The 23,487-nt window shown below is 40.4% G+C and overlaps 1 protein-coding gene across 3 annotated transcripts in view; it reads right to left on the reverse strand.

Moving 5' to 3' along the window:
- The window catches only part of sox6a (SRY-box containing gene 6a), a 129,621-nt gene that overhangs the window by 95,475 nt on the left and 10,659 nt on the right, over positions 1-23,487 (reverse strand). For 2 of the 3 annotated variants that reach the window (XM_023955378.1, XM_023955376.1), the window contains exon 2: positions 18,335-18,399. The exons of the other annotated variant lie outside the window; for it this stretch is intronic. The gene's annotated coding sequence lies outside the window, so the exon portion shown is untranslated. The remainder of the gene's footprint in view (positions 1-18,334; positions 18,400-23,487) is intronic. 3 annotated transcript variants of the gene reach the window in all.

Genomic DNA, 23,487 nt, shown 5'->3' on the forward strand with positions numbered 1-23,487 from the left:
TTATGAAACCCTTTATTTCAAATTTGGCCACATCAAATAAGACTAAGATGATTTAAAAGGTGCAGAAGAAGTTTGAATTTGAATGGCAGATAGCAGACACCATATAAATGCTAACATCTTTCAGCACCGTGGGCACATTGTTTTGAATCCCCTATGGGAGATGAGAGAAGATAACAGGCTGGCTTCTCAGGTGAGGCTTCCCTCCTCAGTCTAAACTTACCACCCTTCAGTTTCAGGCCCAGTTTGAGCACAAAACCCTTTAAACATTTTACAGCAACATGTTCCTCAAAATGTTTGTAAATTAAAGTCACACCATTTGTGATAAAATATCTAACGTTATTTCTTTTCAAGTAAGGATCCCAAAATGTATCTCAGAGAATTTACATAAAATGTAAAAAAAACATATATTTTTGCATTTGTCTAATTTTTTTTATAGACAAGTGTTGCAGTTTGAGGATTTTGTCTCTCATCAAGAAAACACATGCAGCCAAATTCAAACCTAATGACTTTCATATCAATTGAAGCAGGAATTTTCAAAAAATCATGAATGCATCGTTTGTACATGGCTGTAAACACAGTTTTCTGTGCTCTCCGGCTCTCTGTGTTCAGCCTCTGTGCTCAGGTGATGCCGGACCAACCGCAGACCCCCAGAAATCCAGATGTGGCGTAGAGTGACCAACACCCTACCTTGTGCTGGCTATTTTTCCTGGCACGCTAACACACCCAAAGCTAAAACAAATACAGAGCACACATACATTTATCTGCTCCGTGGCATAGATACAGAAAAAACTACTGAAGAAACCATTGACGACCAAAGTCAACACACAGTAGCTCACAAGGACTGCTTCTTCTCACTCACAGCTTTACCAAACCCAGGGCACCTTGCAAAATAGTCAAGTTTTTTCGTTAAAGCAAATTTTGCACTCAATTTGTAAATACATTAATGAATAGCTTTTCTATTTTTCAAATTACAGAATTGAATGTCAAGAAGCGGAAGCTCTAAACGTAAAGTGACTGGAAATCAAACACTGAGTCAGTTACTGTTTATGTCAGATTTGCCTATACTTACACACATATTTATGTTCATATTTATGCACTTAGATACACAGATTTATTATGAAAAGCAGATTTTAAGATTAATCAGACAATTGTTTTGAAGAAAACTGAAACGTTTAGATGAATGTTTTAGATGAAAAAGATCCTCTGTCATTTGTCCAACAGTAGCTTGTTGAGTAGGACCTGTGAGTTCGTAGTTGTCATGTCATCAACTCAAAGCGCACGGTGTACCAAGAGCAAAAAACGTTCCGTGTGCGTCCTGTTCAAAGTTTTATTTTTAAATGACCAGCTATGTGTAGTACACTGATGCCAAACACACACCTTTCTGAAGTTTTAGGAAACACTCACTGTGTATTTGCCATTCACTGTAGTTAAACATGTGCAGTGACGTATCTATCAGAACGATGTCCTGTACTTTGATGGGTGGTGATGACTGGTTGATACAAATGTTTTTGCTTATTTACAAAAAATAGGAAATGTATCCACTCCTGTTTTGCGATTGTTGTATTGAAGACCCACTGGTCCATGTGATGCTCCAACATACATTCTGTTACTCGACTGGGAAAGCTTTTATTCGGAAATGAAGTCATACAAGTAGAAAACCAACAGAATACTTTTACATCTAAACACCTTTAATATTTATGCTCTAAAACTGCATAGATGGGATTGGATTTTTGTTTTGTTTTTAGCAGTAATTGTGCCTAACTTTTACAGTAGCGTCATCTTGACACTTATAAAACAAAATGTCTTTACATCGACTCATGAAACATGACATTTTTCCTCCCTTGAAATTCAACCTTTTCCATGGCTTATCACTACCATGATCCCCTACTAATGTGGCTTATCTCTTCGGAAATGTGTGTTTGAAAGTACTTTAGTAATGTAGCTTTAGCCCTCGTGGGGGTTTATGTTGAGTCATAATTGGTCGACAAATGTTTACTGCATCACTACTAGATCATAAAAGACATACACTTTCAAAATAAAAGTAAAAATGTAATATCTCTCCTCTTGTTTCTTTCTGCTAAAGAGCAAAAAATGTCCTAAACAGGGGAAAAATAAATAAATTGGCCAAAAAAAGTCTTAGTGCATGGCACACAATCACTCTGCAGGATCCATGCACCCTTTTTGCTCTGTGTCTTCCTTTGACCTGGTTTCATGTCTTATCTTTGTCAGCTTAAAGCACACACAGTCTGCCTCTCCACAAACACCTTCCACCAGGTAATGCGCTGCTTCTCCATTAGCTCCATTAGCAGGATCTAGTGGAGCGACGAAGCCTTCTGTCCTCTCGGCTGAAGCCACCAGCTTCCTCTGACCTCTTGTAGAGCAAACATAACTCCACTGAGATGCACAAATAAGCTAATTACACAAGTTTTAAGCCTTGTTTTGCTGCAACCTCTCCATGTAGCTGTCAGAGGCTGTAAACAAGGAAGAATCCAATTATCTTAAGAATATATATAGTTCATGGAAGAAAGGTAAAGAAATCACTAAATTAGATGGTTAAAGCTTATAAGTCAATAAAGACCGTCTCCGATCATCTTTTGATCTGTTGTAAAATCGTTCCTAGCAGCAGTAGTTCATCAGAAATTCATCTTTGATTTGTGGGAGTGACTGTTGATGCAGAGCAAGCCTGCCCTCATTTCCCATCATAACCTTTGTTTACACTTTCTTCCCCTAGCTTACAGCCCCTCACACCCCCAAACTAACTGGTGCAAAAACATTGGTTTTATAACTTTAAAAAATCATGCAAAAACAACAAAAAGTCATTACTTTTGTGCTTCAGAACACACCCACATGAAGAAATGCGTTACTTTTCCTCACCCTCCCGGTGGAGGGATATTCATCCTTAAGTCACTACGGTTACCCCTTAAAAAAACAAGTTTGGACACCACCACAGCTCTAAATGCCCCTACAATTGGAGCAATAGGGAGAAGCCAGGGGGATAGGGAAAGAATTTTGGATTCGGCCAAAGACCTAAATGGATCTAATTGTCTGTAAGCAGATGCATCTGAATGGAGCGGAACAGGGAGCTTGCGGCTTGCTGTAGCAGCTTCTACATCACTCCTACGAGCCACTTTAGTGTCTGCTACTGATTCAAAACGATTTGAATAAAAAGTACTCAGAAATGCCATTTTTATTTTTTTTCGATTATCAGAAAAATCCCAGAAGAACATGTTAAACACAAAAAACACAATTTTCATAGGAGTGGGTTTTAACCCTTGTTCTATCTTAGATGACCCCACCCTTACATTGACGTGTTCTCCCTACCATGACAAAGGTGGATAAAGGTGGAAAGATTTCATATAATCCATGGACACCAGTGAAGATCACAAATCATTGAAGAATAAAGGTTCAGCGCACTGTCTAGTGGGTCTAGATGACCCAACTCCCAATGTTAAAGTGCCTAGGATAGCACAAGGGTTAAATGGATCACAGTTCAAACACACAATTAGCAGGAGCGCCTCTTTTAGGAGGACAGCAGCAGAATAAGGTTATCACAGAATAACTTGTGGTGAAATGACAGCTGCCCTCGCACATAACTACTGACGTTAGCCCTGAGGCTGCCGCAGCAGAAAGAAGTGAGTTTTAATAAGTCATCACAGGACCCATGGGTTCCACCAAACAATCACCAAACTCATTTGTCTGTCACTCATTTACATGAAGACAACAGTAAACATTGGGAAGACATTTCTAGTTTGTCATTTTTGTAACAAAATGTTTTGACAGCAATGGCACCAAAAAACCTCTTAATGTCAAGGAAATGGTTTGGTCTTAACCCCTTCATGCCTGACTTTATTTCCAGTTATATAAAGAACATTCTTCAATGTTTTTTTTCCGTTCAAGGTGATGCTAATTAAGTGGAGTCCTGAATTTAACTGTACGTTGCAAATTAGCGACAAATGGCGTGAAGGGGTTGAAAAATGTTAGATTTTTGCAGATGCTTGGAAAAGCACAGAAGCAGCAAAAGAGTAAAAAACAATATAGTTAAATTTTAAACATATGCCATCTGGTGAAGTACTTCTACAAAAGCACACATCAATAAGAAAAACCTGAATGCAAACAAAAGATTCCGACTCAAACAAGGAGCGCTAAAGTGTCACATCATCCCTCCAAACAGGTGGCTTTTAAAGCACCCAGGAGCTGTGAATTCCTGCTAATCCCAGATTAGGACTGACAAGCCGTTTCACTGCATGCCCCTGTTGTAATCCCAGTTGCCTCTCTATCCTCTGACAATGAGTTTTGTTTCCTATCAGTGAGGGCAAACTGTGAGGCGTTACTCAGCCTTCTGAACACAGGTTGACTGCATTATTCATAGGCGAGCTACTTTCAGTCAGTCAATAAACAACATATTCTATTTAATTATTGACCACGGCGAAGGCGTGATGCATACAGATGGTGGCAATGAATTGTATTGTGCTTTGCACACAAGACTGGATTTTCTGCTGCATGTTAGTCTCAGGAGAAAAAGCAGAGCATCAGCCAACATCTGAGTGAGACTTTAAGAGGTTTGAAGGCTGCAAAAGTCATGATAGGATAATCAGGAATACCAACTGAATTTAAAGTGAGATTAAGACATTTTTCCCATTTATTTGTGAGCTCCTGAAGCACTTTAACTATCAGAGTCATCTAACAATCGCAATCATCTCAATGCGTCTCTGCCAAGGTGGTTTAAAAGGAACAAGGTTACTGCTGAACCAGCTGTTGAGCACCTCGAAAAGCGCCTCCACCTTAAGAGCAGTTGTCTTGTTTGGCAGTGGGAAGCACGTCAGTGTCCCCAGGCATGTCAAGCCGCTACAATCCAGACTAATCCTTTCTGCACTGTTGTCCCCTGGCCTGGGTGAAGCCACACGTTACAGCGGGCTCACGGGCGGGCTGGGGTTTATGTGTGTGCTGTGGGAAGCAGGCGGTGGGACTTGAAACTGTAATACATAAATTAAGTACTTCATTTTCAATAAACATGGGGAGAAGACAAAGATAAAATGCTATAGGAATATTTCTGCATCTAGTTTAGGTTGGCTGAGAAAACAAAACTAGGACAGCAAAAAGCATAAATCCTTCTCAGAGAGAGCCATGCAGTGAAGTATGTAAGAGCACATGTACAATATGCTTATGGTCTTGAATGTAGAGAGAGCTGTGAGTTCATGCTGCACAAGGTATCCATTGTCCTGCAGAGTATATGCATTGTTTGTGACGCCGCACATGGCCTCACTTCAACCTATGCAGGGCATTAATCCAGCCAATCACAGCAGCTGCTTTGTCCTTGAATAAAGATAAAGATAAAGATACTTTATTGATCCCAGCTTGGGAAATTCAGTTGTTGCAGCGTCGGCGTTAGGCTCAAGATACAAACTTACACACAATAGATGACAGAGAACCAAAACAATCACAGGAGCAAATGCTGAAGACTCTGGTGGAGACCCATGTCAGGCATCCAAACCTGACTTTTGTCCCTCTGCCTCTCGCATTGGGAAGCTGAATTGAATACGTGTGAGGCGATAAAAAACAAAATTTATGAAAAAACAAACTAAACAAACAAACTAAAATGTATGTCAAATTACTTCACGCAAAAACATATTTAAGATCACAACAACAAATAAAAAAGCAATACCATTAGATTTTAGAAATCAAGACACAATTTTCAAAAAATGAAACAAAACATAAAGGAAACAAGAAGTAATTTTCAGAAATCCAAATGAAATGTTAAAAAACACAAAAAGAAATCAGAAAATGTATGGGACATCGCTGATTGGATCATGACGGCTGTTCAGGATTTCAACCAAATGTTATTTTTCATGATGCGATACCGGATATGCACTGTATAATCATAAAACTCTGTGGACATTGAAGACGTGTTTGAAATGAATCAAACGTCAAAAATCGAATATCATCATCCACTCAGCGATGTCCCATAATTCCTACTTTGACTGGTTTCTTTTCTTGTTTCGTGTTGTTGCATTTCCTTTTGATTTCTGGAAATTACTTTTGTTTTTCTGAAAGGTTTCATTATTATTTTGCTTAATTTTGTATTTCTGAAATTTAATTTTGATTTTTAAAATGTAATGTTTTTATTATTATTAGTTTTGCTTTTGAAGTTGACGTGATCTTTAACGTGTTTTTTGCATAATTTGGCCGCCAGAGAAAATAACTGGGAAGAAAACATCAGCAGAGACAAAAAAGCTGCAGAAAAAGAAGCTGGAATTGACTGCTTTATAGAAATGTACAAAAAACTTTTTGTTCTCTTCCTCTAGACCAGGACTACATGCAGTAGTTGCATTTTTCCTCACCAGGTACTGAATTTGGACAAGGTTCCCTAGAGATTTTTTTTGTTAGACTTTTACAGCTTCTGGAAGGCAGCAGATTTTTTTGATAAAGCTGGATTTCTGTTTAGCCTTGTGCCTCTCGTTTCCCTGCCCTCGCTCTCTCATTTTCAGCTGTTTCTTTCTGTCTCAGCAGTGGGCTTGCAGGCTGTAAATTACAATTAGGCGGTTCATTAGATATGGCTGATTTATGAAGACCCGGGACCTGTCTCTTGGCCTTACAGCCATACATTAGTTGACTCCAAGATCTCATACATAGTTATGAGACATGCTGTTTACTGTTTGACATATAGGGGCATATGCCAATAGCTATTAATTACAGCAAAAGGCTTCTTAGGATAAATTAATTTCTATCAATATGATAAATCATCTTTTGTGTAGTTTTTTTAAAAAACACTGCCTATTTATTATCTTCTTTTAATTTTAATGATATCATATTATTTATACATACTGTCACAAGAACAGGCAGACAGCTGGATCCAAATGCAGCAGGTTGTATTAGCTCAGCTAAAACTCCACAAAGCTAAATCAGGGTCAGGCAGGCAGAGCACAACAATGAGCATGGGAGCTTCAGGGAGAAAATAAGAGTAGTCAGGATCCAGGCGAGATTCAGGGCAGGCAGGCAAACAGAATCAATACTTCACACTGAGTGAGGCTAGGTACAGCGCTTAAGTAAAAGACTGTGATTGATTTGGTGAATGAGAGTCAGGTGTGCGGCATCCAGGAAGTGTGTGCTGGGGTTGGGAGATGAAGTACATTAAGAACTCTGGAGATGGTTCCCGCCGGTGACCAGAGGGGGAGACAGAGTTCTGACTTCCTTCACATTTTTGTCTCACATAAAATTACATTTAAACAAAAAAAATGGAATGAAGAAAGTCACTTGTTCTCGTTTAGCTTTATCTGGCTCTAATTGTCTTGATGCTTTTCTATTTTCTCATTTTTTTCTGCACATTAGGAAAACAAACGTGTTGTCATCCAAAAGACTTTAGTCAAGGAGTTTTACTTTTACTGCTGGTCTTTACTATAAGAAAATAGAGTGTGTTTTTTGGGGGCGGGATTTAGCAGATTTGTTTTTTACCTTTAAATATTTTTACTTGAGTTATTTATGGTGGCCCAGAAGGGTCACAACACAACACATTAAGTTACCACACCACACATTAACTCACAACACAAAACAATGTTATTACTTAGATTAGCACTATTACTTAGTACTTAGTACTTTACTTCAAATCAGGGTGTCACAAAAATAAAATCGTTGTTTTTAATATTTTTTTATTTTAGGAAACAAAGCTGACGTAAAGCACTTGAGTATGTGACTACATGTATAGGATTAGTAACACCACTCTTACTTAAGTTCAACTTTACATGCCTGTGATGACACCTTTGTGGCTCTCTCAGATGGACCACACAGTTGTCTCAAGCCCTTCAGGAGCATTTTGAGTTTTAGGATGACCTTTGACCCACCAGACCATCATCCCCAACCATTTTCTCTTTCTGTCACACGCACTGGCATGCCTGCTTATCCTCTACCACCTTATGGTCCGGATCATTCAACATCCCGGGAAGTATAGAGTAGTTCTGAATTAGTTACAGCTTGAACAGCTGAGCTCCAACAAGTTTAGACCTATTTATAGTGAAATCCTATTGTTAATAATAGAAGAGGGTTTACAGACACAGAACAAATAGGGAGAGGAGACAGAGGAAGAACAGGAGCTTTGAGTCTGTCAAAGGCTTCCTGTTCTATACAGACTCATCTCTCTGAAGCTTGGAGAGAGAAAACGGAAGACAAATGCGTTCATGCAAAACAAGAAATAAAAAGATCAGTTGCAGATCTCCATCAGGTGGTTTTCAGAGAACATTTTTACATTTGAGCTGTGACAGGGACTTTTATTGAACACGGTATATAAAGAAAACACAACTACAAGATAAATATTGTCCTTTTGAGTGACTATTCAATGTAAATGATATAACCAAGAACCAAGCTCTGGCTGACTCTTTTTACCTGACTAATCAGAGGTGACAGAGAACAAAGGAGAAGATTAGGAGATTGAGCTTGAGACAGTCACAGGTGAAGAGGAGGTTTAGTCTTTAACTGTGATTATGGCAGACCAGGTGTCACCTTGGGGGACCAAAGGCCCGAGTGGACACCTTTGAGTTTCGCTGATCTGTTCCTACCCTTCAATGTAGGTCAGATGTCACGTTCTAGTGTAAAACCTGTCAGCAGGTCTCAAACACTAACATCTAGCGTAATTTCCCCACTATAAATTGCTCCAGAGTATAAATCGCAGGAGCCAAAAAATGTATAACAACAAAGAAAAAAATTATGCAAGTCGCTCTTTTAGGACAAAAAGCTCAACCCTTTTAAACAACTCTGCGCAATGCTGCATTGACCCCGAACGCAATGTTTTAGACTCCACCCGCTGATTGGGCCAAAGCCCAGTCCCTGATTGGTTGACGCAACTCGTCTTCTTTGCCAAAGTCCAGATGTTTGAACTACTGACGCGATGCTGATGCGCTACATGTCTACATCACATTGCGGCAACGTCAAATTGCTCCACAGAACCTAGGATTGCGTCTCTACATTGACTTAACATTGAAACTGGACACCCCTGAAGCGCGAATCACGTTCGGTGTAAAGCATTCAGACCAAACGCAGTTCACGCTTGGTGCGCTAAAAATAAAAACATTTAAAAAGTCAGAGGACCTTTTTGTCATTGTCTCAATGCAAGTAAGAAAAATATCATAAAGTTCAGGAGGAGAATGATCAGGATCTCTTCAATGTTTGTTTTGGACTATGTCCATCAATCAGATTGAGCGCCCCTTTTCTTTGCATAGCTTTCAGTAGCAAATACTGACAGACACACATCTACAGTGCCCCTAGTGGTTGCTATTAGGAAAAAAAATAACCTTTTTTTTTATCACATTTAAGTCGCACCTGCGTGTATAAGTTGCACCCTCTGACAAACTATGGAAAAAAACAAAACTTATATTTCAAAAGATACAGTACCTGTCTGATGTGGTTTCGGTGTGTTCAGTTTATGTTTTTTCTTTGTCTAAGTAGATACAATGCATGCAAAAATTTACATTCTTTAAGTGAATTAATATAAAAACAAAACAAAAAAAAAAGATATGTAACCCTTTTCAACAATCGGAACCTTAAAATGATAGCTAATGTTGAAAAAACATTTAGCCAAGAAGCACTCTACTGAGACAAAGAACAACATTAGCTCTGTGAAGCTTCTAATTACTCAACGATGTGGTTGATTCTTAAAACGAACTTGGAAACACACACACACACCCCCAACACACACACACACAGTCTCACTACAATGAGCCTCATTGGATTAAGTTCGAACAGGCTTTTGTTAAAAGCTGCTGCAAATCTAATCAAGGAAGAGACCTCAATTATGCTCATATGTACTTAAATGATCAGATCAGGAAAAATGGGGATGGGGGGTGTTATTCAAAAGAGGAATGTGATCAGTAGCCATTAAGGCCACTTAATTTTAGCTGATGGCGACTCTAAAATGCGATCTGGGATTTTTACAGTAATGAGAGTTTTGTAATTATGAAGACGAGATGTTGTTTCGGGTGCGAGCTTCTTTACGATCACTTAAGAAGTGTTTACGAAGACGCAGCCTCATCTATTATTGCAGGGAAACCGTCTTTCTTCAGCTGACTGACGTGAGGTGTCTCAACTTTTCTTCTTTCCACCGGCAGAAGAGAGCACAAGCATGCCGGGGGCAGTTTGTGTGATTCACAGCATAAAAAGGTCTTACTTATCCTAGAGATGATTACTATCAGCAGCCCCCTTATTAGTGGTAATCCAAGCTCCTTTCATCCCTGTAAAATGCTCACTTTCTTTTGATTGGATGATTTCTTGAAGCCCGCAGAGGCTTTGGATCGTTGTAATGTATAGGAACTTCAATAAGTTCTAGTTCGGAGTGAAATAAATGTCATTGTGGGCATAACAAAGAAACTCCAGCTGATTTATTCACCTCCTAACTGTCTGAAGAAGCCATCTTTATACTGGACTACAATACTGACTGCTAAATTTGACTTCAAAAGCCTTACAGGAATAAAAACTAATATTAAAAACCCACTCCAATGAAATTCATGTTTTTGTTTTTTTACCATGTTCTTGTTGCATTTTTCTCATGATTAAAAGATTTTCCAGTACATCAAATATTTAAAACTGTCTTTCTCAGTATTTTTTTTTAAATCAGGATGAATCAGGAGCAGACGAAAAAATGCAGTTTGGAAAAGCTCTTCTTGTGACGCAGCAAGTTAAATGGGCGGGCCAAAGTGCCCCAGCTCCATTCTGATGCATCCACCTGCAGACAAATAGATCCATGTACGTCTTTGTATTCCTGGAGTCTGGATCTAAACTGTACGGCTGGATGGCTCCAATAATCCTCACCATTTTTGTTGCACCGCTATGTCAGATTGGTGTTGTCGGGTGCTGTAAGTTCACAAGAAAGAGTGTAAACAGATGGATGATGGGATATCACCAGACGCTTACTTCTGCAGCTACCTTCCTGCCCACAACTCAGAGGCCAGTTTCTGATGAACTCCTGCTGCTCTGCAGAAACTATGTCCTAAAACCACACAGGTTATTTTTATTTTGGCTATAAACGACATAATCATAATTAAAAAAAACACTGGGAACGACTTTACAACTGATGAAAAGATGATCGTAGTGGGAATTTAAAGGTTGTACAGAATCTTATGAGAAAAAAATAGTCACAAGCTAACTAACAAACCAGTTACTTCAGTGCTGACGTACACAAAATGCTGATAGCACTTTTGAAGAATTTGCTTGTCTTAGGCAAGATAATAGTTTGACTTTCAGAGCGTTTTTTTGCCTGGAGCAGCTGAGCTTGAAAGAAACCCATCATGAGCTGATGTCTGCTCGTCACAAGAGCAGAACAAAAACAGAAGCTTTGGGTTTTGGCTCACACGAGTAACTCACATGTGTTTAGCCCATTAAACTGTGGACAAATCTGATATGAGCATTCATTTTAACTCAAAAGTTACAAGATGAAAAAGCATCAAAGGTCAGATTTAAAAATACCTCTTCTACCTCAATCAATGAAGGAAGAGAAAACAGCTGGTAGGAAAGGCTCTTCCAGCTGCAGCATGTTAAAGAATGCAGAAAAGGTAAAGAGGCATATTGTTTGGAGACAATGATATGCTGGATCATCATGATCTAAGGACCAGGTGGCATTCTGTGCAGCCAAAAAAGCAACAGCTGAGACTGACTCCGGCCTCTGACCCCCAGGAACCATGACAGTTAAAACAGGAAGCAGTTACTCTCCACGGAAGCCAGCCTGGTGCCGTTTCTGCTCCGGAGGCCGGAGGTCTGAGCAGATGACACTTGTCAACGGGCAGGTCAGGGGGGAAAAAATGGAGCTCGTAAATTTTGCAGACCCCATCTACAATGTGAGCACATTTACACTCATCACTCAAAACATTTTCAGTCATTTTTTTTAGACTTTAAAAATCCAAAGGCAAAATATCTTTCAATGGAAATTGTTATTTCTGCATTTGAGAAAGCCGAGTAAAGCTGATCATCCATTCAATTCGTTCAATAACAATAAAGTTGTAGTTGTTGTTGTTGTAGATGACTTGTGTACGTGTAAACAAACTTAAGTGTAATCGTGCTGTGTGGTGCTTACATTGTATAAAAGGCTTGAATATTAGCCACATTTCGTATAGTTCAAGTAAAACACAACCTATCAGCCACATCTTTTATGTTTTACTTGCAATCCAACTCTGAAGGAAGTTTTATTTTGGAAAACTCCTGGAGTCTCTCCACCATATCCGACTCATTCATGACACATGTCAAGTTACTCGATCACAAGTTGAAAATTCATCCGCTACTATCTTAAAGCGGCTAAATTGAAACCATCAAGCTAGCTGAGTTAACACATAGAATGCGTTTGAAATGTTTCTTTTAGCATAAAAGTTCCAAAGGGAAAACAAAAGAGGAGCCTTGGATTTCAAAGTAACAGAAAGCTGCATTTCTTTCTTTCCTCCAATTATGGATTTATATGTGGCAGTTGTTCCCACAGACTATAATATTAATGCAGTATAATCAGCAACCTAATGTTACAAGGATGCTGCTGATAAAGTTGTTCAAATAGTGGATTCCCGTTTATGTTTATATTTTGAAAATACCAGTTTTAATGACCTTTTCTTTTTTTTTATCCATTGCACCTTGAAAAGTTATACTAAAGTTGCCGTCTGATTTAAAAGCTTCCATTTTGTCCCAGTTATGGGCTAAAGGATAATCTATGTCCCACTTTAGTGGTTCCTATTTTAATTTGGAGTAAAAATAAAGTTTCAGGTGCAGATGTTTTACCAAGGAGGAAGTTTAACTTTTCCCCTTAAAGTTGAGTGACACTAGAAGCTTAAAAACAAAAAGGTTTTTCTAACATTAGACCGGTCCGTAGGCTAAAAATGTTGGTGACCAATGATCTAGAGGGTCAAATCAGTATTGCACAGGCTCAGCAGGTATCCGGTCTGTGTTTCTCCATTTACCTTCTAATTATACTTTTTTCAAAATGGCTTCAGCCATTCAGATCAGAGTCCTTCATGTTTTTGTCTTTTTTTCCTCCTTCTACCTTACTGCATACATCCTTCATTTGATAATACAGTTACTGAGGTTTTCCATGTAGACACAATCCTTTTTTTCTACATTCTTGATCATCAAGGAAACATGATTTTATTAGTCTGAAAAGTTGGGGGGGAAAAAGAGCTCAGCAGCTTTCACCAGGCCCAACCTGTCCTAACCACAGGACATTTTCACATCCATGAAGCTGCTGGTCTTTCTTGAGGAAGTCTTGGTAAAAAAAAAAAAAAAAAAAGGATAAATCAAAAACTAGCAACTTTTCCCCACTGCACCTTTTTGTTTTCCAGCTCTGCCTCCTGATCTATCGGCTGCATTACCTCACCAGAAGAGGATCTGCATAAAGCCACAGCGGTCACAGAACAGACAAAAGCGCTCATCTCCAGGAAGCCACTGCCGCTGCCTGTGGTTTTGGAAAGAAGGGAAGAAAAAAGAAGCGAGAGGGGAAAAAGTGACTCAGCCACACAGCTTCTTTTTTCTCTCTGACGACTTAAATGGAGGGATGAAGCACAAGGGGAGATAATATTTAGAGCAAGCCCCATTTCAAGGGTAATAGAAGAGAGAAAGTGGTGTATGAGCTTGGGTGGTTTGGGAAGTAGCCACAAGGGTCGGTCTATGCAGTTACTGGCAAAGGGCCTTGCACCATGGACTGATGTGTAAGTGGGGAGGAACTGCTGCTGGTTTGGCCCAACCTTAAAGCATCGGCCGCTGCAGATCCACGAGCCTCTTAAGCAAACCAGATGGGCCTCAAATGGGATGTTGATGAGGCATGAGGGCACAAAACACAAGCATGTATGCAAGCACAGAAAGACGAGTGCTGACGCAGCCTCACAAACAAACAAAAACAAGAAACAGAACCTTACAGTCTGCAGACTTTAAAGGCCCACTTAGATGAAAATGCTATTTTTGGTGTTTTTAACATGTTCTTGTGGCATTTTTCTGACGATGTAGGACAGTTATGGAGAAAATTGAGATTAAAATGGCATTTTAAGTATTTCCTTTAAGCTCCTTGCTCCACTCCATTCTGATGCATCCACTTGTAGACAAAATAGATCCATGTACGTCATTGTTTTCTCTGTCTGAGTTGGAATCTGGATCAAATGTCCAGCTGGAGAGCTCAGATATTGCTCACCATTTTTGTTGCAGAGAGGAATTCCTAATGAACTACTTCCGCTCTGCAGAGACTACGTCCTAGAAAACGGCACAGGTTTTTGAATGTTGCCTAAGATCTGCATAATCATAACTAAAAGACCACTGCAACGCTTTGAAAATAGATAAAAATACAATCGGAGTGGGTCTTTTAGGTGTTTTTGCAAGTGCTCTAGATGCATCTGCACCCCTTTTCTTCGCACTGGGAAATCGGGAACTAACCACCCCACTTCAAGAGAACATGATAAATCACTGTGAACATAAGGTTAACTACCAAGAAACAACAGTAAATTTTGTTACATGCCTCCAATTAGCTAAAGCACAGTAGAGTCCACTTGCAGGGATGGAGTAGAAAGAAAAAGGGGCAGAGTAGGAAATTGTTGTGAGGAAGGCAAAGAGGTAACCTCATAGGGTTCATTAACTCATTAGCTCATTAGTTTACCACAAATCATCCATACAGCTGCTTGCTGTCTGTAAATTTTTCTAACTCTTTGCAAATGACTGCCATTAAAGCAGCTGTATGCAGGAGCAGAGTGACACAAATCAGGACACAATTTCCTTTAGAGTAACTGAATTATTCTGGAGAATTCCTGCTCAAAAACAGAAGGATTGAGAAGGGACAGGCGGAGCAGAGGTTGGCAAAGTCAATTACGAATAAGGAAATGTCACTCTGCATCTTCTGAAGCTTCATGATGAACCTGTCAGATTCAGGGACCTGATCAATTCAAAGCTACAGGAAGTCGAAGCTTTGATTCTCCCAGTAGACGACACCCACTTCCTTTAAAGTCCCGTGAAACGACAATGTCATAACTAGTTTCTGTCACGACAGCAAGATTACAATTTTATTAGGAGAATCCACTTGTCATCCCCTCGCAGGGTTATTACATTTGAAACTAATTACAGGGTAAAAGACAGATTTCAGGTTTCCAGAAGAACTCATTCGATTACACGAGTATGATGGGATTAAAAGAGAAGTCAACTGGCTCAAGTTCTCACCAATCTTGATATGATATTATACACAACAGCACAATTCATTGAACAAATTGTAACTTAAGAAATTAGACATTGGTGATAGGTCTTGGGCTGCACAGTGGTTAGTGCTCATACCTAACAGCAAAAAGGCCTTGGCTCTGGCTTCCACCACAATCCAAAAACATGCTTCATAGGCTGCATTTTCACTAACCCTTGTGCTATCCTAGGCACTTTAACATTGGGAGTTGGGTCATCTAGACCCACTAGACAGTGCGCTGAACCTTTTTTCTTCAATGATTTGTGATCTTCACTGGTGTCCATGGATTACATGAAATCTTTCCACCTTTATCCACCTTTGTCATGATATGAATAACACGTCAATGTAAGGGTGGGGTCATCTAAGATAGCACAAGGGTTAAATTGTGTAAATTGGATTTGCTGTAATAAATTCGCCTGTTGCAAACACTTTTTCCGAATGAAAAGTGTCACGTGACCAACAAATTCTGCACAGGCAGTCAGTTTGTAGATAGCGACGGCAATGCGCATCTTGGTAGGAACTGGTGGGCTTGGGCGCTACAAGAGGTCCCACAGCTCATCAAAATCCACAGCTCCTCTGTAAAATCACCAAAATGGCTTCATCCTTAGCCACTCCCACAATTAAAGAGCTCTCCGCTCCACAGCCGGAATAAGATGCCAACGTCTCCTTTGATAGATGATGATGAGCGCTGGTGCTGTGGCAGAAGTTTGAATGTATCTGCTGTAAATCAAAGTATTGATCACATCTGACACCATGTTTTTCAACGACTTGTCGTGTGAGTTGGTTTGTGTCTATTTACATAATTATGATTAAATGGAAACAGTGTAATTGCAAAATTGTGTTTTTCGACGTTTCTAGAATTTCAACAAAGTTTTGTGCATATGTTACGCAGCTACTGTTTCTTGATGATTTTAATTTGCCCCTAGGTGTGCATGTGTAGCCCTACAACAGATAGGTGACCTGTTGAAGTGTATCCAACATTCACCCAATAGTTTCTGGGTTGGCTCCAGCAACCTTGTGACACCAAAATGAATTCAGCAGGTTTTGGAGATGGATGGATGGATGGATGGATGGATGGATGGATGGATGGATGGATGGATGGATGGATGGATGGATGGATGGATGGATGGATGGATGGATGGATGGATGGATGGATGGATGGATGGATGGATGGATGGATGGATGGATGGATACTGTTTCCAAACTGCTTTTGGTTTATAAGTCTTTAAAACTGTCCTTAAATTGCAAGATGCTCTTAGAGATATCTACACTAGTCTTGAAGCTTGAACCCGTAAGAACCCATGGTGACATCAGTGTAACAGAAAATGATCAGAAATGTGTTCAGTGGTCCACTTGGTTTGTGGTGTATTCTAAATTGTTTCATTTTTCAGGAAACATGGGTTTGGGCTCTTATGGGTTAAATCTAAAAACCATAAACGTACACTTTTTACCCCCAAAAATGTGAAGTTCTAAACTCATAACCGTTGTGCTATCCTAGGCATTTTAACATTGGGAGTTGGGTCATTTAGACCCACTAGACAGTGCTCTGAACCTTTTTTCTTCAATGATTATTGATCTTCACTGGTGTCCATGGATTACATGAAATCTTTCCACCTTTATCCACCTTTGTCATGGTAGGGAGAACACGTCAATGTAAGGGTGGGGTCATCTAGGGTAGCACAAGGGTTAAGCAGCCATTTTCAAAGAAAGGTCCATGTAAATACGCGTAAACGTGTGTTTCAGTCTTCTCTGTTTTTACAACAGAACGTGCAGCCACTAAACGCACATTGAGGGTTAAACTAGGTTTGGCCAATTTGGGACTGGATGGCGTCCCTTATGATTCACGGAAGTCCCAACCGTTTGAAAATTGATCATGGAGGAGGAGTAATAATTGTGCCTGGCCAGAATTTTATGACACCAATTCTTTCATATTTCAGAATACATCTGTGAAAGGAGAAAGGCCTTGCGAGATTTTCACTGCTTCAACATTTTCCACCAAGCCTCCTCCAACTGTAGGTGGTGGACATCCGGTAGTAAACAGTAGAAAAAGAAAAAGAAGAAAGCCCTCCCTGCTTGTCCAGTGTGAACACCGTGGGCTAAACTTGCAAATCCTAACCCTGCGCCACATGTCCAGTATGTCTGTAGCTTCATAGTTCTGCTGGCATGAGTTGCCTCAGCTGAGCTAGTTATTGTTCCTCTTTTTTTGAAAAAGACCCAATGTACCAGAACAGATTGTAAATGGGTGTATGAGTCATCTAATCTATAATTAAACTTCTGCACTCAATGCCATTATGTTCAGTTTAAAAACCACAAAAAAAAGACTATTCCAAAAACAGATTGATGTCCTTTGAAAAGTCCTGAACCACACAGTTGCTAAGATCCAGTTCAGCTGTACCCGTGGAAGAAAGGCAGAGATGTGACCCGGAGGAGAAAAAAGCTCCTGATCAATAAGTGTACTCAAGTCGATACTTAGGTCCCTGATAGTGAGCTCCCACACTACACAACAGGACACAGCTTATAAGTCACAGCAAAACACTGTCCACTTGTTGGAGAATCAAACGGGCCGCTTGTTGACCTCTCAGTGACACGGCTCAAGGGCCACCAGAGAGTGACTTAATAAGTATACTTAAACAGGAGGATTAGCCAGATGGTCAGATAGCGCTTTTCTCCATCTGTACATTTCTGGTTTCGCCGCCACGCATGAAGAAACAAAAAAGAAGAGCGGAAGAAGCGCAGCTTCACTTACACCATCGTTACCTGCAGCACTATTTGACTCCAGATACAATCTTTATTGCTCACAGGGAGAAAGTCCATTAGAAGGCATACTGTAGGACCCGCTGCTGAAAGGTTTCTGGAGTGACGCCTGTGAGAGTCTTTGAAAGACCCCTTTCTTTTATAAAGTGAAAGCACCTATTGAGGGTGCACGGAGCAGAACACTAGCTGGAGTGGAGGTCTGCATTTACTGCGCCACCAATCAAAGGCATCAGAGTCAGATCCAGTTTTCGTTTACTCATTTAACACAACACTAATGCAGTCCAAATAGCAGCAGGAGGGTTTGTTTGTTTTTTTGCCGAAACAATTTGTTGCTAATGTATGACCTGCTTTAAGAGTGTAAATTCCCCCAAAAAAGTGAAAGCATTTTGATGTTAGAATCCGAGAATGTGCAAAACTCACAGAAATAGGAGACTTCAGCTCCGACACCCTCTTCTCACTTGTGAAAATCTTTACAATTCATGAACCTAAAAGAGAATAGAAGACGTTTTAATCATTTTATTGAGGCAACATGAAAACAAAAAAGATCACCAGATTCTAGGATTTGTGCAACAGTTTTAATGCTAATGAATCATATAAGCATCTGAAAGGACACTACTCAGACTCGTTTTTTTTTTTGACAAAGTCTGGAAATTTAAAAAAAGTCAGGGGTGTGAGCTTGCTCAGCCCACCTGAGTGCTCTCTGTCATTCCTTTTTAAGATAGAACAGAGGTCCTGTGTGAAGTCCACAGCAGAGCAAACAGAGGATCAGTGTTTTTCTCCAACACCACGTTCACTGCACAAACGTCACATAGTCCCGCGCCACGCAAAGCTCAACAAACAGCAAACAGCAAGAGCTTTAAAGGTAAAAATCAGAATATGCGCTAATGCAGTCAGCGTGTCGGATGATATCCTTCACAATTGAACTCAGGTTGAAATATTTCCCGTTAAATAAACACCTCTCCATTCTTTAGCAACACAGTTTGAACAGAACGGTCTGACTCCAGGAGTTAACCTGCGGGTCAGCTTTAATAAAGCATCACATGACAAACAGACACTTTTTTTTAAAACTGGAGGGAGGGTTGCAGAATACAAAAAAACATCAAAGGGGTCAAAGTGCCGACTGAGTGCTTTGAAGGGCCCTCGATCAGGACTGCCCCACTCTGATCAACAGAAAGGACAGGAGATGAGAGTGAGAGGTCGCTAATTCTATAAAGGCAGAGCTGGACAGGACAAACTGAAAGAACCCTTCCCACCCAGGCTAAAGCAGCCATCATAACCTGCTGTCAGGCCCCGTAACGTCTGAGTTCCACAAAAAAGGCAACATAAACACCCCTTTGGTTCTGCAATTTGAGGCTAATTGAGAACAATGAAGAAAAAAGCTAACTCTGATCTTTTAATATTTTATTCATGCCTCTAATCAGGCAAATGATTTTTTTTTCTTTCTTGGATGTATTAAGGGTAGATCTGACCCAAACAACTCAAAAGCCCTTACAGGAAAAAGTTCAGATAATAAGGACAAATATTAATTTAGAAAAAAAAAGGCCTACTTTGGTGAAAAATCTTTACAAGCATTACCAATAGATGAAGCCACATCTCTGTTTGATAAATAAAACGAAATAAGTCAAACGGCCTCCTTTTGCAATTGAGTGACTTCGACATAGATTCCCCTGAGATCTGTTCACACTCCGCAGCCCTCGCTGACCCGTCTGAACACGTCTGCAGAACCAGTTATTCTGTTTCTTCCCTTAACAGCCCCCCCTCCCCCCCTCCATTCCTCCGATCCTCGCACGCTGCCGCTCATCTGCAGATGGGAGGTCCAACACCTGGAGGATGCCAGATACAGAGAAACGACTATCCAGAATTTAAAGACGTGAAAAAATGTTGGAGTTGGGATAATAGAGCCGCTAAAGCAGCAGCCCGAAAGCTCAGAGGAAAAAAATTTTTTTATTAAAAACAACAAAACAAACAAAAAAAAAAAAACAGCTTGTGTCATGGTGCAACTGGGCCAACTGTGCTGTCTGGATTACAATCAGTTTGAGTATAAAACCAGAGATTTCCTGAGAAAAGCTGGACTGTGACTCAACAATAAAAAGCAGAGACGCAGGCGACCCGGAGACCGACTCTATTATGTTCACAGCAAGGCCTCCACCTGCACAGTGAATGCCACATTCACACAACAAAATATGCACGGCCCCAAATGTCATCTGTTGCAGCTGTCAGTGCCACTTGTGCCGACACGGACACACTGGGGGGCAGAACAATGAGACTCTATGAGGCAAAGGCTTGCCAAATAAGCGCAGCGCGGCATGGGGCTGTGAGCTGCCACTTCCACGTCTGAAACATAACAAGCAAAGAGCAGCTCCGTCTAATCATATGACCAATTAAACTAAAATGAAGTTCGCTTGACCCATAAATGACGAGCTTGCAACAGGGGCCTGCTGATCATAGACCAGATCTATGATCATGTCTCTGTTGGGGTTGGGGGGGCTGCAACTGATCAGCCTATCTATCTGTTACAAGCTCCTAAGTAAGACATGTGAGCATCAGGGCCACCATGAAAAGAAAAAGAAATACATATCCAGGAATAAAGCTGTAAAAGTATGAGAGAAAAGTTGAAAAATTACAAGAATAAAGTCATAAAATTGGGAGAAAAAAGTCGTAATTTTACGAGACTAAAGTCGTAAAACTATGAGAAAAAAATCGTAACTACACATGGAAAAAGCCACGCTTTTGCAAAAATAGAGTTGGTTGTAAAAGCCTCCACGTTATGTTCGACTAAATCCATCAATTCACCCCGTTACGGCGATGCCGTAAGGCTTTAGTTTATCAAAGGAATCCACGTCCCATAATGCATTTGGACCTCTGCAACTATACTGCCAACGACGTAAACCGTTCGCCCACCGGAAATCCACTCCTTGTGGGTAAAGAATCTTCCTCTAAATTGGTCCAGTTTCTGAAAATTCTTTTTAATGTCCTCATACGTATTATAGAATGATGTTGACTCACTGACAGACTGAGTACTTCCTTATTTATGAAGCCAATGTTGAAGTAACAGCTTACAATGCACTAGACGTTGTTGTTTACATTTTTCTTGGTTAACAACCTCATAAATTTATGACATTAATCTCATAAAATGTCAACTCATAACTTGATTATCATATAGTATTGACTTTTTTTATCGTAAAGTTTTACTTTTTTTCCAACAAGGTTGCGTCTTTATTCTCAAAAACAGGGAAGGAGCTACGAGGGTAAAGGGGGGGGGGCGCCCCCACAGCAAAAGCTTTGCCCAACACTCGCCCCTCAATTTTTGAGTCAAAATTAGAATCATTATTGACAACAATTGAGAAATCCTCATCAATATGGAGATGCATTGCAAAAATAACAAGGGTGATTTTATTTTTTTATTGGTGGCCTTCTTACTTTGTTGTACCTAAGTTGCTGCATTTCACACACTGAAATGTTAGCGTATTGCCGGATTTGGGAGGTTTTGACAGCATCTTCCAACTTTATCCCAGATCTATCTGGCGATCCATGTTTGCTCCAGTACGGAGAAAATTCCAGCTGTGTTGCTTTTTTTAAGTATCATGTTAACAGGTTAGTTAACTTTCACAACATGCAGTTGAAACACTTCAAATGATTCTTATTTTTTGTTGCTCTGATCCAATAAATCAGACACATCCTGTCAGTTGAGCCAGTCCTGGTCCTTTGTCAGTCCGCGGCAGCAGTTGTCCGAATGCAGGAAGAAATCTTGTTTGGGTGCAAAATTTGGCCCGAGAGTTTAAGGTTTGCAAGTGGCAGCCACTAAACCACTGGAACGATTATGTTTCCTGATGATATCACTAGAAAAAGACATACTTCAAGATAAGCATGTGGGTGGGCAAACCAGCATAGAATGCTTTTAAAAAGTGGAACAAGGGAAGTGGTTGTTAGCAAGAATGAAATGCCTTTGTGCTCCTTTCACAAAGCACCTAAGTGAATATTACAGCAGTTTAAGTGACAACAGGTATTCTTTCTGAGGTCACCGTGAACATGAAATATGGCTGAAGTTAAGGGTGGGAGGGAGAGAGAGGGACGGCAGGGGCAAGCACTGGCACATACATCCGAATCTCACCCCTCCGCTCGCTACCCTTAAGAGATTACATTGTGGTGCTCGCCATTGTCCGACTCCTTCAAGACAAAGCCTGTTCCGCTGGGCAAACAGCGCGCCTTGGAAAGATTGTAAAAACAAGAGGTGAATGTCAAAGGCAAAAGTGAATAAGATCTCTGTGCCTTCTTTTGTCGAGCCGGTGAGGTATGCACAAACACATCCCTGCGTGACAGAGAAGAAAGGAAGGCCTTGTGAGGTTGGGAGCCGGAAAAAGTTGGAGCGTCTTTGCATGAAAAGGCCAATACCGTGAGAAGTCTCCTGCCTTAGTCGTGGGTCTATAGAAAATCCCCCTCACAAGTTTTTGGATGAAACACTGGCAGGAACACACAGAGGGCATCTCAACACACGGTGATAGAAGAAGGATGTGTGGAAGTCCACCACAGAGCAGTCCTTAAGTCCCACTCGAGCATCTTTTCATCTGTTATAAAAGCCTTACCAGTGGTCTCCTATGAGTATGCCATTTTTAGCCAAAATCTAAAACCCTTTGCAATTTTTAGGACATAGTTTCTGAAGAGCGGTAATTCCATTCCATTTTAATTATTCAGCCCAATGTTACAACAATAGTCGACCCTCAAAGAGAGTTCATTAGCAAATCACCTCTGAGTTGTGGGCCGGACCGTTGGCAAGTGGTAAGTCTGCCCTCATTTCCCAACATTCCTTAATTTACACACTCTCCCACTAATTTACAGCCCCCCACACCCCCACTTAACATTACCAGTGCAACAGAAATGGTGATCAATATTGGAGCTATTTTGATCCAGACTCCAGCTCGATGAGAAAAACAAAGACGCACATGGATCTATTTGTCTGCAAGTGAATGAATCAGAATGGAGCAGAGCAGGGAGCTTGAGGCTTCCCCATTGTTGCATCAATGCACCGGTTACCAGCTTTTTCCAGTGGCATTTTTTCATCTGCTTCTGATTCACAACAATTTGAATAAAGAAATACTCAAAAATATAATTTTAAGTTTAATTTAGAACATTTTAAAACACCAAAAACACCATTTTCATCAGAGTGGGTCTTTAAAATCCACTTTTCCTGAAAAACTGAATCCTGCAACAACTTGACCGGGAAAAAGGAACATCTTCACAGACAAAAGAAGAAAACAACACAAATTCATCTATTAACACTAAAGTCAAATTAGACCATCCAACCTCAAGTCCTCTGTTCCTCTCTAACGTCAACCTTTAGGCAGCAACATGACCAAAACAAGGCTTAAGCTGTCAGGGCAATTAATGGGGGCGACCTCGGCTCCCTCTAATTTACAAGGCCAGCGCCAGTCTGTAATTAATTGCTGCGTGCATAAATGTAAATGAGTCCATTGGGGGAGTAGATGGAGGGAAAAAAACGGCTGTCAGGCCAATATTCCAGCAGGGGAGCAATCTGCGAGAGAGGGAAATGATTTAGGGGGCAGCGCACAAATCTG

The sequence above is a fragment of the Oryzias latipes genome, chromosome 6 (assembly GCF_002234675.1).
Source record: "Oryzias latipes chromosome 6, ASM223467v1".
Classification (NCBI taxonomy): domain Eukaryota; kingdom Metazoa; phylum Chordata; class Actinopteri; order Beloniformes; family Adrianichthyidae; genus Oryzias; species Oryzias latipes.